The sequence below is a fragment of the Schistocerca nitens genome, chromosome 1 (genome assembly GCF_023898315.1).
Source record: "Schistocerca nitens isolate TAMUIC-IGC-003100 chromosome 1, iqSchNite1.1, whole genome shotgun sequence".
NCBI lineage: Eukaryota > Metazoa > Arthropoda > Insecta > Orthoptera > Acrididae > Schistocerca > Schistocerca nitens.
Window position 1 is genome coordinate 13,877,363 of NC_064614.1, and position 19,966 is coordinate 13,897,328.

Genomic DNA, 19,966 nt, shown 5'->3' on the forward strand with positions numbered 1-19,966 from the left:
GGGGGAGGGGGGGGGGATGAGACTGGAATTCAATAGTAGGAAAAGGAAAATATTGTCTCGAGCAAGGAATGAAAGGGTGAGCCGTCTGGTAGAATTTCCCACAAAGCGCTGCTAATACTTGGTTCAAAGAGTTTGAAAGATGGCTGTGTACATGGAAGGGAAGGTTTTGTATAGCTTGTAAAATGTAAACTATTACGGCGTGGTCAGATGGCTTTCACCTTAAAGCCTTGTATAGATTGTGCCCTGAAGAGCCAAAGAAACTGATACAACTGCCTAATATCGCGTAGTGCCGCAACACGACGTGGCATGAACTCGGCTAATGCCTGATGTAGTGTTGGAGGGAACTGACACCATGAATGCTGCAGGGCTGTCCATAAATCCGTAAGAGTACGAGGGGGTGGAGATCTCTTCTGAACAGAACGTTGCAAGTCATCCCAGATATTCTCAATAATGCTCATGTCTGGGGAGTTTGGTGGCCAGCGGAAGTGTTTAAACGTAGAAGAGTGTTCGTGGAGCCACTCTGTAGCAATCCTGGACTTGTGGTGTGTCGCATTGTCCTGATTGAAGTGTTCACGTTTGTTGGAATGCCCAATGAACATGAATGGCTGCAGGTGATCAGACAGGATGCTTACGTACGTGTCACCTATCAGAGTCGGGGTCCCATATCACTCCAACTGCACACGTCCCATACCATTACAGAGCCTCCACCAGCTTGAACAGTCCCTTCTGACATGCAGGGTCCATGGATTCATGAAATTGTCTTCATACCCGTGCACGTCCATCCACTCGATACAATTTGAAACGAGACTCGTCCGACCAGACATTATGTTTCCAGTCATCGACAGTTCAATGTCGGTGTTGAAGGGCCCAGGCTAGGCGTAAAACTTTGTTTGGTGCAGCCATCAAGGGTACACGAATGGGCCTTCGGCTCCGAAAGCCCATATTGATGATGTTTCGTTGAATGGTTCGCGCGCTCACGCTTGCTGATTGTCCAGCATTGAAATCTGCAGCAATTTGCGGAGGGGTTGCAATTCTGTCACGATGAACGATTCTCTTCAGTCGTCGATGAACTCTTCTTCCGGCCGCAGCGGTGTCGGAGATTTGATCTTTTACCGGCTTCCGGAAATTAACGGGTTACCCGTGAAATGGTCGTACGGGGAAATCCCCACTTAGTCGCTACTTCAGAGATGCTGTGTCTCGTCGCTCGTGCGCCAACTATAAAACCATGTTCAAATTCACTTAAATCTTGATAATCTACCATTGTAGCAGCAGTAAACGATCTAACAACTGCGCCAGACACTTTTTGTTTTATATAGGCGTTGCCGACCGCAGCGCCGTGTCCTGTCTGTTTACATATCTATGTATTTGAATGCTTATGCCTATACCAGTTTCTTTGCCGCTTCAGTATATAATGGCAATACAGAGATTTCGAAACATGCTTCTAAATTGCAAATTATTTCCAGGGGCAGATGTAGACTCAGACAATACTTTATTGGTTATGAGCAGCAGGTTAAAATGAAGAAACAACAGACACGTAGAAAGCGAAGAGAGATGGGGTCTGTATAAATTGAAAGATGCAGAGATCGTTAAGAGTTTCGAAGTGTAAAGATGCAGCAAATGAAACAGACAAAAGGGAATATAGACGTGTAAAAAATGAGACTGGTAGAAAAGTGCGAAATGGCAAAGTAAGAATGACTAATGGAGAAATGCAAAACTGTAGAAGCACGCATATCTACGGAAAACATAGATGCTGCCAATAGTAAAACGAAGAAAATCTTTGGAGAAAATAGAAGCAGCTTATAAATATCGAGACACTCAAAGTTAACCATTTTTAAGCCAAGACATAACTCCTGAAAGGTGGAAGGAATACATGGAAGAGCTATACAAACGGAAAAGCATTGAAAACAGTGTTATGGTAAGGGAGGAGGAAGAATATGACGAGGAAATGGGCGATACGGTACTGCAAGAAAAATGCGGCAGAACACCGAAAGACCTGGAGGCTCCTGTAGACGATCCAACAATTTGTCAACCTTCACGTGTTTGTCACATTATTAAAGTGTGCTGCTAGTTCGACGGAGTTGTCAAACGCTGACTGAAAGAAATGTTTATTAACATTCGATTTGACAAACAAGTTTGAGCGTTGTGCATATTTTTGTCAAATAGTAGCCAGTTGCTTGCCGGATTATTATATATAGCTTGTAGATCTGGCAGTGTAGCAGTTTTCTAGAATTTAAACTTCGTATCATGCATTGTATCTCGTACATTACCCACTAAGCCAAAATATTTCGTGACACGATACGCACAGCAAAGACAGCTGCTTCAAAAGTGGGTAGACGACATACTTCAAAATTATTTAGGTGCTTGGGAGAGCTAGCCTTTATGAAACTATTCCACATGGAATGAAGGATTTAAGAGCCAGGCGAAATACATTCAGACTTTCAAGAAGTAGGTATATAGCAAATCTTAACTCCACAAAGACACACGTGCTGACGTGTGAATATTACCGAACTATCAACTTCAGACGAATTATTTACAGAGAAGTGGAGAAACTAGAGAGGCCGACTAGTTTGGGGTCCGGCGAAATGTAAAAATACCCGAAGCAATATTGATACAAGGTTATCTTAGTTGAAGAAAGGCAAACCTACATTTATAACATTTTTGACGGTGGTGACTGGATAGCACCCTGTGAAATTTCGGAAGGTAGCAAGGATAGAATGCAGAGAACGAAATATTATTTCCGACTTTCACAGGAACCAGCCGTCAAGGATTCGTCAGTTTGATAATATAGGGCAGTTCGAGAGATAAAGCGTACAGAGGGAGACAAAGATATGATTACTTTAAGCAAGTTCAAAGAGGTGTAGGCTGCAGTAATTACGCAGAGATGAAGAGACTTGCGCTGTTTAGCATGGAGAGCTGGGTAAAACCATTCATCGGAACAATAACAACATAGCAGTACACGGGTCCAGGCTGACACTCCAAAACGTCCACAGGTTGGGACGCAAACAGCTCGCTCAGTGTAACTGTGCGAAGATGCTTGAAATGAATGGCCACCGCTGACGTCCATTAAACGCTGTGAGCGATTTATCAAACTGTGAGGCACGCGTAACAGCTCTGGCTGGAGACTGCTGGAAACGTTCTTCCAAAGCGTGGGTCTTACGTGAGTACTCGTGACCCGCCAACCTGCCCTGTGGGTCCAAAACGAGAGAATGCTTCAGATTTCTTCTTCTCCGAATTTCGCATTGTCCACGTTTCACTTAAATGCAATAATTTAGTCTAGATGTACACTCTTAGGAACTCTATCGTCATAGGCTTCGTTGCTATTAAATAAAAGCTTATTAAAAGTATAGGGTGAGAATAATAACCGTTCTCTACCAGACACCATAGAAGCTGGTTTTATTTTACACACGACCGGCTTCGAACTTGTGCACATCTTCAGGTGGATTACATTCGTGTACATGGTTCCATACTCCTTGTAGGTGACCTCTGTGTAAATCAGAAACAGGTAATGTGATGATGACTGTATAGACACAAATGAAACATTTGGAAGTGGCAAAGTGACAAGTGTTGTGAAACATAGTAATAGTTAGTATAGCTGGTGTATCCATATTGCCGGCCGCTGGTGGCCGAGCGGTTCTGGCGCTACAGTCTGGAACCGCCCGACCGGTACGGTCGCAGGTTCGAATCCTGCCTCTGGCATGGATGTGTGTGTTGTCCTTAGGTTAGTTAGGTTTAAGTAGTTCTAAGTTCTAGGGGACTTATGACCTCAGCAGTTGAGTCCCATAGTGCTCAGAGCCATTTTTTGTATCCATATTGTTTTCAGATTACATTTACCACTTTTTTAGAAAAATATTTCGTTTTTTACCGCCGCGCGGCACTAGCCGAGCGGTCTAGGGCGTTGCAGTCATGTACTGTGCGGCTGGTGCCGGCGGAGGTTCGAGTCCTCCCTCGGGCATGGGAGTGTGTGTGTTTGTCCTTAGGATAATTTGGGTTAAGTAGTGTGTAAGCTTAGGGACTGATGACCTTAGCAGTTAAGTCCCATAAGATTTCACACACATTTGAACGTTTTGAATGTTTTTTACACGTTAACTGTATACCAATCACCATGCTAATCGTTGCTGCTTCCATATTATGTCTTTTACAAAGAAGTGCACTTCATACGTTAGTAACTTCGAAGCACATACACTCACAATATCCAACATGTTTACGTTCGAAAATAGAGGTTATGGTTAAGGAGACTAGGCGAAAGAAGTACAGAGATGTTACACGTACAGATACATAAGACTTTACAAATTATGAAAACGAAATTGGTGCATGATTGTGGAACCACACTGTCAGCAAAGAAAAGGAAATGAGTCTTCTAGAAGAGCTCGAAATTTTCGTCTGTAGTTCCAAATAACCGCACCTATTTCTCATTCAACAAGTAGACTTTGAGAAGAAGTCGTTTCTGCACATCTTTAATGAAATATTTAAAAAATCAAAAACTGTAACTCATGGCCCCCTCACAATTTGCAATTTTCTGGAGGAAAAAAGATGATGTCCACGTTTTTTACCTTACATAATTTGCCAGCAATCATTCTATATATTATAAGTGACAGTTTGGTTCCAAAATCAAGCAACAGTTTCTTGTAAGTACTAGTGCGTTTTGCAACACATGTCGATTTCACTTCCAAATGTTTCATTTGTGTCTATATAGTCATCATTACTTTTTTTGTTTTTGTTTAAACAGTGATCTCCTGCAGTGAGTATCAAAACGTTTACACAGATGTAAGCCACCTGAAGGTGTGCCCAAGCCTGCATCCGGTCGTGTCTTAAATAAAATCATCTTCTATTGTGATTGGTAGCGGTTATTATTGCATACTCTATAAAGGAACAGTCATTTGAGTTCAACTGCATCCATTATGGATAAAATACATTAAAAATATTTCTGCATGGTTGTAGCATTGCTGAATAATATTTCTATTATTTCATTTATTTCTCAGTTTCATATCAATATCTGATGGCAATAGAGGGCCTTAATTAATGAGTGCTTGAGAGATTGCAGGGCACTCTCACTTCTGATTCGGTGTAGGGAATACATTCTACTGCGATTTGACTTCAGACATTGTGATGAATTGGTGGGCAGTAGTTTATGGTCTTGTTTGCGTGCTCTAGGGAAGGAAATACAGTAAGCTTTAACTGCGTTCAAAGGACCAGGGTGCCGACATAGACTGTAGTAAAAGCACGGTGTTGGTGGGCCGACAGAGCCCTTTTTTTCTGGGGAACGATGAAGAAACATTTCCAGACGGCTGCTTGCAGTGGTCGCATTGTACAAAACACATTAGCTTTGGCGCCAGACAGGGGCAGGACGCCCAGGTATACGGCCTAGCGCCGAAAAGTCGCTGACAGCGCGTTGTAGGCCGACAATAAAGCACAGGACGGGCCCTTGTTAAAGAGCAAACCGCCAAAAGAAATGTAAACGTTCTGCAAATGTCTGTGGGATAGGGAAACTGGTGCCCAGACGTCCAGACTCTGTTCCAAAAGATGTTTGTAAGAGCATGAAGTTCTTTTATGAGTTTGTGGCCATTCTTTGCAAACTTTGAACTGGGCACAACAGGGGAGATAACAAGCTGTTTATGGAGGGCTGTGTTTCCACCCTGTATTGTGTTAGCAAAAGGCACGCCAAATGTGTGGGAAAAAGGCCGCGAAGCTGAATTTTTCCCGTTTTCTGCCAATTAACTTTAAAGTCTCTGATTGGTCAAATCGGTTTGCAGTGCAAAGACCATTCTCCGAGCATAGAGTGCTGGGCCCCAGCTCGTGATTGTCTTATGTGAAAGTGGGGGAAGTCAAAAAGAGAAGGGTGCTTTTGGAACTGGGCCGAGGAGGAAACGCCGCGCGGGATTAGCCGCGCGGTCTAGGGCGCTACATTCATGGACCGTGCGGCTGGTCACGGCGGAGGTTCGAGTCCTCCCTCGGGCATGGGTGTGTGTGTCGTCCTTAGGGTAATTTAGGTTAAGTAGTGTGTAAGCGTAGGGACTGATGACCTTAGCAGTTAAGTCCCTTAAGATTTCACACACATTTTGAACATTTTTTTAGGAGGAAACAGGGAGAAAGGAAGAAAGATCACTCTAGTACAACTCTCTTGTACTGGCGATTCGCTAGTAAAGAGCTGCAGGTCTCTACCTAAACGGTGAGACTTTTGTCCTTTGCTAGGGTGCGACTTAGAGCTTGTGTCAATCATCTTCTGAACCATCAGAGGTACAGCTTATATCATCACGGTCACAACGAGTGACGCGAGCGTGTAATTGTCTTGAGTCGGCCGTCCAAACATTTGACGTATTCCGACACTTAGTCATGGCACGGAGTCAAATTGGTTTTGGCAGACCAGGAAACGGGTCCGCTTGCACACTGGAATCCATTGGGGTTTCAGAGTCTCATAGGGAAGTACCTGTGTTCTGAATTACCCGAACGCGAGACCAAGTACTTGCATTTTTCGGGAACGCGCATTTAACAAGATTGCCGCCGTCCATGACTTCAGTCGCCGAACACATTGTGGTGTGCCGCCTTGACCAGTAGGACGGTAAAATATTCGCTGCTGCGACGTAGGGCTATAATATATACTTCTCAGCACCCTGTTCTTTCGAACCATATTTTTCTTTTTTGTGTATGGTAGAATATAGATGCTTGGTGGTGGCGTAGTTTGGTGCCGTAACGTGGATTCACGTGTATGAAGTGAGATAGAGCGAGTAGTGTTCTGGTTAGTGTCGTGTATCGATTCCCAGCAGATCGCTTTGTCAACCATAGATCCCATTTTAGTAAGGCTTTTGTTAAATAAATATTTTTTTGTATGATTTCTTTAATAATTTTGTTGTCACTGCGTGAATCTTTACTTGATTAACAACAATCATCTTTCATGCTTTCTTCACGTGTGGCAGTTTGATATCTCACACTCCTTATAACAACATTTACACGCATTTCGAATCCCGTCTTTGGGCAGAGATCCGAGGTTGCATCGATGTGGCATAAGTTGGCTTATGTAAGTAATTGCCGTGTGAATGAGAGATAGGGAGATGAAGTGGCGAGGGTGCGCGGTTGAGCGGCTTGTATTGCGGTGACTGGTGGTGGTGTAGGCAGAGAGCTGCGCTGGTGGGTGGCAGCAGACGGCCGCCTTCCGCCGCGTGAGCAGAATTTCCAGCCGCCACGGCCGCACCCGCCTGCCATCTTTCGTGGCGCGCCCCCCTTTCCCCCCCTGGCCCGGAATTCTTTAATAACTCAATTTTCCCTGTGAGGGGTGCGCCCTGCCAGGCGGGGTGACTCGGCGGTAATGAGGCCGCCCTGCCCTCTCCCGCGCTGCGCGGCATAATATGTCGCCATACTAATGTACTCACTCTATATGCAAATTGGCGTCGCGGTCCGCCTGCGACGCCCGCCGCCCGCGATCGACGTTTAACGAACGGCGCCGGGGGCGGCGCGGCTGCGCGAGAGCAGACTCGGTGCTCCCGGCTCCACCTCCACTCGTGCTGGCCGCCTCCCGCGAGGCCGTGGGGCGGTCGCGGGGAGCGCGAGCCTGCTGCTGCTGCTGCGGGGGCGGCAGTCAAACGGAAACAGCCACTCATTTAGTTGCTAATGACACCATTACAGATTCCAGAAAAATGTTCCGGGCCTTCTGACCTTGCAAAAGACTGGTCGAATTATGGGCATTTCGAAACCAAAATATTCTCAAAGCAAAGCAATATATTTGGCTCGGATAGATACGCGAGGCTAGATGAAGGAGAAACAGGAATTAAAATAGCTGGAATAAATGTAAACAACTTCAGGTACGCGGGTGATACGATCCTGTTGGCAGAAAGTGAAGAAGAATTGAGAACAAGGTGAAAGACGAAAGTGAAAAGGCCGGTCTTGGACTGAATGTGAAGAAAACGAAAATTATGGCAACTACACCTACCAATTCGTGGGATATAGCAGGAGAAATCATGGAGGTAGTGACCACATTCAGTTATCTCGGTTCCCAGATAGCTGCTGATGGCGACTGCAGCCATGAAATCCGGAGACGCCTGTTGCTCGGTAGACAGGCGATGTCAAACCTTGACAAGGTTATAAGGTCCAGAGATATATCACTAGCAACAGAGACCCATCTTGTGAGGGCTATGGTCTTTCCAGTTGTGATGTATGGATGTGAGACCTGGACCATTAGAAAGGCTGAACGGCGAAGAATTGACTCCTTCGAATTGTGGTGCTGGAGGAAACTTCTTACAGTTCCATGGACTGCAAAGAGAACCAACAGATCGATATTGGAGCAAATAAAACCAGATTTCTCCCTGGAAGGTCTAATGTTAAAACAAAAGCTGACCTACTTTGGACACACAATGCGAAGGCATGCCTCGCTGGAAAAAACATTAATGCTGGGGAAGATTGACGGAACTAGAAGAGGACGTCAGAGGATGACATGGATCGATGGCATCACAGAAGCAATGTGTTCCAACCTGGAAGGTCTATGGGAGAAAGTCCAAGACAGGAAAAAGTGGTGTGATTTGGTTCATGGGGTCACGAAGAGTCGGAACCGACTAAACCAAGAGAGAGAGAGAGAGAGAGAGAGAGAGAGAGAGGAAAATGTACAACTTCTTACGTGATGTAAAAGATTAATGATGAAACACGTTAAACCCTCAGAAAGTACTCGTCCACTTTCTCACTGCTCATGTGTCCAGTCCGATCAGTTTACGTAGTATAGGAACACGTGCGGCTGTAGAGCAAGACAAGGTTGTAAGGGTTGCGGTTTGAATTGAGAACAACAGTGTGATGTGAAATGACAAGTTTAATGTCGCAATATTTCTCACCACATTACAACTTTTTACACAGTTTTCAACTCGCCAACATAAAAACAGCGCAATGGATAACGCATCTTGCCAACATCAAAAGTGAAATAAGTTTATACACAACAATGTTAAATATTAACTCTCTGAAAGAACATTAATCTTAGCCACAATATTTTGAAAGTTCTATTGGAAGTTTCTGTACATTAATCCTAAGCACAATAATATGAAAGTTTAATTAGACATTTCTTTACAAAATTGCTCCTACACATATGTTATGATGTTGGTCAGTACTACGAAAATCGTCCGATTCCGGTTCCAAGTTCGGTACTATTTAGGTTGACAATCAAGTCTACGATGGATGGTTAGTCAAGTGACAAATTTGAGCGCAAGATTACCCAAGGCCACACGAGTTTACAGTGCACGTAAGCTGGTAAACCAACAAAGTTTACGCCTCTGCACGCGGTATAACAATCATGTACGAAAGGTACTACGGAAACAAAGAAAGCTTCACCATAGGTTTAAGAGTAGTCGAATCATAGCTGATAAGGAAAAGCTGAACGAAGCGAAAAAGAGCGTAAAGAGAGCAATGAGAGAAGCATTCAACGAATTCGAACATAAAACATTGGCAAACAATCTAAACAAGAACCCTAAAAAGTTTTGGTCATATGTAAAATCGGTAAGCGGATCTAAATCCCCTATTCAGTCACTCGTTGACCACGATGGCACCGAAACAGAGGACGACCGAAGAAAGGCAGAAATACTGAATTCAGTGTTCCGAAACTGTTTCACTGCGGAAAATCGTAACACGGTCCCTGACTTCAGCCGTCGCACGGACGCCAAAATGGAAAATATTGAAATAAACGATATCGGAATTGAAAAACAACTGCTATCACTTAGTAGCGGAAAAGCATCCGGACCAGACGAGATACCCTTAAGATTCTACAGTGATTATGCTAAAGAACTTGCCCCCTTTCTATCAGCAATTTATCGTAGATCTCTGGAAGAACGTAAAGTACCTAGCGACTGGAAGAAAGCACAGGTCGTTCCCATTTTCAAGAAGGGTCATAAATCAGATGCGAATAATTATAGGCCTATTTCACTTACGTCAATCTGTTGTAGAATAATGGAACATGTTTTGTGTTCTCGTATTATGACGTTCTTAGATAATACAAATCTCCTTCATCATAACCAACATGGATTCCGCAAACAGAGATCATGTGAAACCCAGCTCGCCCTATTTGCCCAAGAAATTCACAGTGCCGTAGACACTGGCGAGCAGATTGATGCCGTATTCCTGGACTTCAGGAAGGCATTTGATACGGTTCCGCACTTACGTTTAGTGAAAAAAATACGTGCTTACGGAATATCGGACCAGGTTTGTGATTGGATTCAGGATTTCCTAGAAGAAAGAACACAACATGTCATTCTTAACGGTTCAAAATCTGCAGATGTAGAGGTAATTTCGGGAGTACCGCAAGGAAGCGTGATAGGACCTTTATTGTTTACAATATACATAAATGACTTAGTTGACAACATCGGTAGCTCCGTGAGGCTATTTGCAGATGACACGGTTGTCTACAAGAAAGTAGCAACATCAGAAGACTCGTACGTACTCCAGGAAGACCTGCAGAGGATTAATGAATGGTGCGACAGCTGGCAGCTTTCCCTAAATGTAGATAAATGTAATATAATGCGCATACATAGGGGCAGAAATCCATTCCAGTACGATTATGCCATAGGTGGTAAATCATTGGAAGCGGTAACGACCGTAAAATACTTAGGAGTTACTATCCGGAGCGATCTGAAGTGGAATGATCACATAAAACAAATAGTGGGAAAAGCAGGCGCCAGGTTGAGATTCATAGGAAGAATTCTAAGAAAATGTGACTCATCGACGAAAGAAGTAGCTTACAAAACGCTTGTTCGTCCGATTCTTGAGTATTGCTCATCAGTATGGGACCCTTACCAGGTTGGATTAATAGAAGAGATAGAAATGATCCAGCGAAAAGCAGCGCGATTCGTCATGGGGACATTTAGTCAGCGCGAGAGCGTTACGGAGATGCTGAACAAGCTCCAGTGGCAGACACTTCAAGAAAGGCGTTACGCAATACGGAGAGGTTTATTATCGAAATTACGAGAGAGCACATTCCGGGAAGAGATGGGCAACATATTACTACCGCCCACATATATCTCGCGTAATGATCACAACGAAAAGATCCGAGAAATTAGAGCAAATACGGAGACTTACAAGAAGTCGTTCTTCCCACGCACAATTCGTGAATGGAACAGGGAAGGGGGGATCAGATAGTGGTACAATAAGTACCCTCCGCCACACACCGTAAGGTGGCTCGCGGAGTATAGATGTAGATGTAGATGTAGATTTACCTTAAGCTGCGACGTGCTGCTGTCTGCTAGGCCGCTCTCTCCCACTGAAATTCCTACAAAACTGATCTGGCCTTTGCTGAACTTTCCAGCAGAAACTTTCCCTATGTTTCTCGTTATGCGAGAAAAGATGTACTCAGCCCTAGTCTTTTTATGTGGCGATATACACGTGCATGGTTCTCGCAAGAACATTTAACTAATTTGGCTGGTTCATTTCTCCACAGTTGGAGCTAAACGTTGCTACAGCTAATTCTAGCTGGAGTGCAGCCACTGTGAATGCAGTGTTTACACCAATTTCTTCTGTGCGTCGTACGGAGCGTTAAGCGCACAATTCTGCATTTGACGCCAGTTTAGAGAAGAATCCCTTCGCACAAAATTTCTCTCTTGTCCTCTCGTGGCAGAACTGCCTCCCTCCACTTGGGTTCCTTTTTCACGTCACGGCTGTCTTCGACCAGTAGGAGCGTTCCTCTTATTTTGTAGAAACACCCTCTACCAATCGCAACGTCCCTTGTATCAAACTGCGTCGAAACTTTAGTAGTTTTCTCTTTTCTAGTGAGTTTCCGCCAATCGGACGTTTTGCGCCTGTTCTAGACACCTAAAGTACATTGACTTTTTCGTGTGTCGCATTCACTGGACGAAAATGCGTCACTTGCTTTTGTTCGTATTCCATTGGAATTTCGAAACGCAGTTTTCTAAAGCTTCTTCTCTGCTCTTGTACCGATGCCCTCGCTACAGGGGGCCCTCCAGCTCGAATCACCTGGCCTGGGGTCGCTGTCCTCTTTCCTGCCACCCCTTTAAGTGGTTGCTGGCGTAACTCCCGCAGCACGGCTTTGCTACGATGTTGTTGAGCTGCCTTTCCAAAACTAAAAGTGACTCGACTCGCGTTTCCTGTTCTACCTTCCGCTCAAAGACTTGCATGGAATGGTGTGTTAATTACTGTCGATTTTCTGTCATCCCTTTTTGCATTACATATTGATAGGCAAATTTTCTCATAACTGTCGATTTGTAAAGGTCTCATGTAAGGTGCGAATCTGACCATGTATTCTGCCACCTTATGAAGGAATACCCATAAACGCAGCATTCCATTGTCCCAGATGTGAGGGTGGTTTGATAAGTGTGGTATATTTCCGTGGAAGAATGGAACATTTTTGTTGCTCCTTCATGGTTGGTAACCTTGTTCATTCAAGGATCGTATAAAGAATTTCAACAGTGTACAGCAGTTGATTGTTGATAGCCGTCTGCATTGGTCAGTGTGTTGTTTGCGACTGAAAATGGAGACAACCTAGTTGTGTGCTGTTATTAAACATTTGCAATTTAACGGATGGATTGCGGGGCACATATCGGAGCAGAAATGGCTCCGCCCGTTTATTGAAGCCCATTTACTTTTGGATTAATGAATTTAAACGTGGTCGGACAAGCACAGAAGGCGAAGTGTGTCCCGGTCGTCGAGTTGAGGTCACCACAAAGGAAATCGTTGACAAGATCCATGTATGGTAGTGGAAGATCGCCGAATAAAAATTCGTGAGATTGTTGAGACTGTAGGCATCTCAACTCATAGTATCTTGCATTGAGCATTTGCTCTATAAAAGCTGTGTGTGAGGTGGGACCCGCGATTGCTCCCAGTCGATCAAAAGCGGATCCGTCAGATCATCTCGACACAATGTCTGGCAGTGTTTAATCACAATTCGCAAGACGTTTTGCGCCGATTTGTGACAGTTATCGAAACCTAAATTCATCACGATACACCAGACTCAAAACAGCAGTCAAAACAATCGACAAAGGCTAGTGAAAGTGCACTGAAGAAGGCAAAGACCATTTTGTCAACTGGTAAGGTGATGGACACTGTTTTTTGGAATTCCCGAGGAGTAGTCCTCATAGATTACTTGGATAAATGCAGGACCGTAACTGGACCCTATTATGCTTCATTGTTGCATAGTCTGAAACCTGCGCTGGCAGTAAAAAGACAAAGGCTGACACGCAAAAAAGTGCTCATCACCTGCATAATGCACCATTCGATACACCTGCGCTACCAGTGGCGATAGTGCACGAATTGGGCTTTGAATTGGTTCCTCATCCACCCTGTTCCTAAGACTTACCCGAATCGACTGCTTCCTAACTTGGAACTTTAGTTAGCTGGGAAGAAACTTTAATGAGATCAGGAAGTGATAGTTGAAGTCGGTGAGTATTTTGCATGAGTCGGACAGAACCTATTTTTCTGATGGGAGGAAAACGCTGGAGGATCGCAGAAGGAGACTTATGTCGAGATGAGTTGTTTACGAGTTCAGTGAATCCGTGGCAAGTAGAAATGTCGCCTCGGACAGACACTAACCTTTCTCATACTGTGTATATTATAATTAGGGTTGGTTAGTGTTGTTCTTGTTGTGGTCATTAGTCGGAAGATTGGTTTCATAAAACTCTCCACGCTAGTCTACCCTGTGGATGACTCTTCACTTTTGAAAATTTTGTTCGAATCTTTGTCTCCCTCTAAAGTTTTTCCCGCCATTACTACCGTCTACTACCAAACTGACGATTCCTTGACGCCTCAGGACTTGTGCTGTTAGCCGGTACCTTCCTTTGGCCAAATTATGCCATATATTTCTTTTTTCCACAATTCGTTTCGTTACCTCCTCAGTAGTTATTCGATCTATCCATCTAATCTTCAGCATTCTTCTGTAGCGCAACATTTAAAAAGCTTGTATTCCTTATAGGATATAGGTTTCGCCTTTTATACAAAAACACTGTAACAAGACAAACTGGTTTTGCATAAAAGGCGGAACCTGTAACCCATAATTTAACTGGAAACAAGGAAAGAAAGACAAGAGCTGCAGATCCAAAAGATGAATATTTCTATTGCTTTGTTGTCTGAATTGTTTATCAACTAAAATTCACTTCCGTGGCAGGCTACACTCCATACAAAGAGAAGACTCTTCACTTCTCTACAAGACTACACTCTGGACAAAGGCAGAGAATACTTCCTAATACCAAATGTCTGTTACACGTTAACAAACTCCCATTTTCCACAAACGCTTTTCTTGCTATAACAATTCTGCATTTCATATCCACTCCACTACTGCCGTCATTTATTTTGCTTCAATTCATTGTCTACTTTTAGTGTGTCACTTCCTAATGCAATTCCCTCAGCATCGCCTGATTTAATTCGACTGCATTCCATTACTTTCGCTTTACTTTTATTAAAATTCATCTTACAATCTCTTTTGAAGAAGCAATCCGTTCCCTTCGGGTTCTCTAGTAAGTAGCGAACTGCGTCTGACTAAATTACAATGTCATTAGCAAGCGTTTTTTTTCTGCTCCCTGAACTTTCTCTTTTCAGATTTCTCCTTCCTTTCCTACGAAGGTTGCTCAGTGTAGAAACTGAGTTACATCGGCGTTAGGCTACAACTCTGTCTCCCTACATTCTCAACCACTGTCACCCTTTCATCTTCTTTGACTTACTCTGATTTCTATACAACCTACAGATAACTATTCGCTCATTCTATTTCATCTCTGCTACTTTGCACGATTTCAAAGAGTGTACATACTCCAGTCAATATATTCAAAAGCTTTCTCTAAGTCAAAAAATGCTATTAACGTACTTGGGCGTATCATCACTTTGTCATCTACAAACTGTAGGGTCTTCCTACTTGGCCCATCCTATGTAATTTTACTTCTTACAAGGGAAACTCCCCCTTGCACCCCTCTCAGATTTAGTGAGAGGTGGGGCCAGTGGACCGCCCGTCGAAAAGTGAACACGATCAAGCATGAAAAGAGGGAAGAAGGTGTACTGAACTGTGGAGGAAAGAAAGCAAAATAGAAAGTGAACTGTGCAAGCACAGGAAGTGCACCACAGAACAGCCTGCTGGACCACGGCGTCGGGGTTAAGTGGTCACGGTGTTGGACTGCAAGGCGGGCGAGCCGTGTGCAAAGCCCCCTCGTACCCTCTCTCTTCTCGTTGTTCGCCGTATTCAGATTAGTGTCTGTGTCGTGGTGCAACGTCCGTCTGGAGCAGCGAGGTGTAAGGAAGGAACCTGTAATGAAAGTTGATTCTGCGCAACTACTCTGTTAGCTTTGTAAATGAAACTGCCTTTTCCTGCTGCTAGTTACTTTATTTATACCATACCCGTTTCGCCTTTTCCTGTTGTAAGGCATCATCAGTGGGATCTATAATGATAATTTTGTTAGTTTTAGATTATTAAACAGTACACTTCGCGATTTTTTTTTTAAAAGTAATTACGATTTACTGATCTGCGTTTCCTCACACCTGGTCTGGAGGTCGCACTAACGCTTTTATCACTGCCATGTAACCACATCTTTCTGTTCTGGCCTTCCTCACTCTGTTCACCATGTTTCTCACTCTTTTTTTGTGGTGTACTTTTGTTCGTTGTCACTCGATACAACTATTTCGCCGTACGCTGTTCTTGACAACGTAAATATTGCGACTGCATTACGTGTTTCATCTTCTATGGTATGTTTATCTATTTGTTGCCAACCTAACGAAGTATATGTTCGAGACTAACTTCTATTTATGATGTTTATACCTTTTGTGTGTGTGTGTGTGTGTGTGTGTGTGTGTGTGTGTGTGTGAGAGAGAGAGAGAGAGAGAGAGAGAGAGAGAGAGCCGACGAGGGTTTTTCTTTTTTTTGGGGGGGGGGGGGTGTACTAGCTGTTACCGAGTGGTTGAAAACTCACTCATACTCACACACGGTATAAACATCATAAATAGAAGATAGTCTCGAGCATACACGTCGTTAGGTCGGCAACAAATACATAAACATACCAAAGAAGATCAAACACGCAATGCAGTCGCAATATTTACGTTGCGAAAAGCAGTGTACGACGAAATAGTTGTATCGAGTGACAAAAGAACAAAAGTGCACCACAAAAAAAGAGTGAGAAACATGGTGAACAGTGTAAGGAAGGCCAGAACACGAAGTTGTGATTATATGGCAGTGATAAAAGTGGTAGTGCGATCTCCAGACCAGATGTGAGGAAACGCAGATCAGCAAATAGTGATTACTTTTTTACAAAAAAAATCGCGAAGTGTACTGTTTAATAATCTAAAACTAACAAAACTATCATTATAGATCCCCACTGATGATGCCTTACAACAGGAAAAGGCGAAACGGGTATGGTATAAATAAAGTAACTAGCAGCAGGAAAAAGCAGTTTTATTTACAAAACAAGTATTCATATGCTTGCTGCGGAGGATGGCCACACAAACAAACTTGTTACTCTGTTAGCAGCCGAAAGGAAGTGGCTTTCGTAAAGGGAAGCGCAAACGTTTGATGACGAGGCGACAAGTCAACCGAGTCCTCCACTGGAAAACACGTGTGGTGAGTCACACTCGGCATTAGTGACCGTACGTGTGTCATATGGTAGTAACATGTTACCGACGCACCTAATGTGTACGCCTGGTGAGCGAGTGAGATATGCCTCCGTGCCCAATTTAGGTGATTGTATGAACGTGAATGTGATCACTCCCAAGGAAATGATGAAAACAAAATAGTTTGCCACATAAGCTGCAACAGATGAACTCAACAGTTAACAATCCTACAGTTTCTCTGTGCTCTGTCAAAACAAATGTTTTTAACGTTTTTGAAGTTTTGGAAGTTTTGATTCTTGAATTCCTCTGTTGTAACACAGGTCGCAGCCCTGTATAAATTGTTTTCGTTTCTGTGGGACGTCTAGTGGAATAAGTTTCCTTTAATTTACGTCTATGGTCACAAACGTTTTGTTAACATATTACCGGTTTCGGTCTTTAATGACCATCATCAGATCTGTAGCAAAAATGAGAAAAACATAAATACACCCGCAATCTGTATACAGCTTAAGAACAATACATAGGCCATAATGAAAAGTGGTACTGACAAAATTTACATTTGTGCGCTTTAAATATGAAGAGGCATACCTGTTTCATAAAAACAAAGTCCTCATGTACTGCAGCCATAGTGGCATCGTCAAATGCTAAATGCGGAATCGGCACCAGCATCGTCAAATACATATAAATAACATCACATTCATGGGTCACTGTTTTTCACGACGATGTCGAAGCTTGTGAGTCTAGTGGAATCTCGCCTGCTCTCAGTATTATTCATCATATTTACTTGCAACGGTAATGTATTCTTATCAGATGACTCGCTTTCTATAACCAGTGTCAAGTATGGCAACTGCCAAAACTACAGAAAGTGAACAAACATCTCAGTGAGTGGACGGACAGTTCATGATGCTGTGAAAAAAATAATAAATAAATAAAAATAAATGGCTCTTGAAAAAGTTGTTCGAGACTGGAGAAAAGCAGGTGCACCAGTACACAGACTGGGAACAAAACGTAAGGGCATAGAATTAGATTGTTTAGTATTTGCTGACGACATGACACTGATCGCCAAGACATTACTGATGCACAGAAACAGCTAGAATTATTACAAGAGCAGGTAGCAAAAATAGGATTAGAAATTTCATTTAAAAAAACAAAATTTATGGCTTGCATCAAAGATGCACCTTCTGATCTCAAAATTGGTAATAACTGCATCTCTCGAGTAAAAGAATTTAAATATTTAGGCGAATGGATTGCAGAAAATCGTAATGAAAAGAAATCTGTCAGATCAACAGTCCAGAAAATGGAGACGACGTTTCAGTTAGCAAAAAACGTCTGCAACAAAAACAGTCTCTCGTGGAACTGCAGAATAAGACATTACAGAACAGTAATTAAACACGAAGCTCTCTACGCATCTGAGACACTAAATCTTCAACACAGAACACTAAAAGGGGAATTGGAAGTGAAAGAACGTAAAATAATGAGGAAAATCCTAGGACCGAGAACTAAAGATGGTGTTCATTATCGAAAACCCAATGCAGAAATGTATAAAAATATCTCCAAAATAGGACACAATGCGCATGAGAAGAATCCAGTTCATGAGGCATTTAGAAAGAATGGACTCAGACAGGTTAACGCACAAAATCCATACATTTTTAAAGAACAAAACTCCAAGACCGAACTGGTACAAACAGACGGAGGAAGACCTGAGAGAATTAGGGTCTCCAAATCTACACGACAGAAATGAAATCAGAAAAATCTCAAACACACGGGGTTTTGAGGAAGAAGACAGAAAAACTATCCGACATGCGTGGTCTACGCAACGAAAGCTAGCCCGCTCGTTGCGTATGAAGGAATACTGGGCGAAAAGGAAGGCCAACAAATGTTGATTACGCGTGGTCCTAAGTGATCCATCCGCGAAGAAGAAAGAAAGAAATGGCACGTGGGACTTTTGAACGGCGCTCGTTCGCTTTGCAGTCCAACAACGTGACCACTTTTTTCCCGGTATTGTTCGTTGCGTTTGGTCTGGGCGGACGTCACATGACATCCGTTCAAGTAGATCGTTGATTCCTTTACTACGTTTATTTTTTTTTAAATACAGAAGGGAGCCAGCCTTCTCACCGAAAACACTGAGCTACCATTTCGGCAAACCACGACGCCGTGGCTGTACAACTTCGCTCGAGGTCGCACTTGTCAAGCCTGGAGCGATCGCTGCTTTTATTTACCGAGTGATCAAAAAGTCAGTATAAATTTGAAAACTTAATAAACCACGGAATAATGTTGATAGAGAGGGAAAAATTGACGCACATGCTTGGAATGACATGGGGTTTTATTAGAACAAAAAAAGTTCACAAAATGTCCGACAGATGGCGCTGGACAGCCAAACGTCAGTGACTGCGCATGACAATCGCGTATAAAAGGAGCTGTAATGAGAGAGAGAATCAGATGCGCCAGCAGTCGCAGCATGTTGACGTTACCTGAAAAGGCGCTTTTAGTGAAGCTCTATTATCAGAATGGGGAATGTGCTAGTTCAGCATTACTATGCTATCCCCATAGGACGGGGATTAGGACGGGTAAAGGTCCGTTGACAAATGCAGCTGTGGCGAGAATGATTTCGACGTTCGAAGCCACTGGTTGTTTAGACGACAGACCCCGTAGTGACCAACCAAACACAAGGCGTAATGCTGCTGAGACAGTTCAGGAAGAAATGGAGACTGTAGCGGGTTCGTCTATGCACGGGGAAGTCAGCGCTCGTGCAGTCGCACGTCGCACCGGCATTCCGTACATTACTGTTTGGTTGGCAGTTAGGCGTACCCTCCGATGCCATCGGTACAAAATCCATCGGCATCATGAACTTTTACCTGGTGATTTAGTGAAGCGGAGGGCATTTGCGGTGTGGGCGTTTCAAAAGATGGCGGTAGATGACGATTGGTTGTGGACCGACGAAGCTCATTTCACGCTCCGAGGATTTGTCAACGCCCACAACTGCAGAATTTTGGCTACCGAAAATCCTAGAACTGTTGTGGAAACTCCATAGCATGACGAGAAAGTCACGGTATGGGTTGGATTTACAACATCTACCGTTATCGGGCCTTTTTTCTTCGAGGAAATGCGTGATTCTGGTTTTGTAACTGCTACCGTAACGGCTGAGAGGTACGCTGATATGTTACAGAATCGCATCATCCCCAGCCTGGCTGATAAACACCTGCTGGAACGTACGATGTTTATGCAGGATGGCGCTCCACCCCATATTGCTAGACGCGTGAAAGATCTCTTGCGCGCGTCGTTTGGTGACGATCGTGTGCTCAGCCGCCACTTTCGTCATGCTTGGCCTCCCAGGTCCCCAGACCTCAGTCCGTGCGATTATTGGCTTTAGGGTTACCTGAAGTCGCAAGTGTATCGTGATCGACCGACATCTCTAGGGATGCCGAAAGACAACATCCGACGCCAATGCCTCACCATAACTCCAGACATGCTTTACAGT

The 19,966-nt window shown here is 43.6% G+C and overlaps 1 protein-coding gene across 3 annotated transcripts in view; it reads left to right on the forward strand.

The window, feature by feature from the left end:
- The window catches only part of LOC126234437 (maternal embryonic leucine zipper kinase-like), a 444,148-nt gene that overhangs the window by 214,712 nt on the left and 209,470 nt on the right, over positions 1 to 19,966 (forward strand). The gene's annotated exons all lie outside the window — the stretch shown is intronic.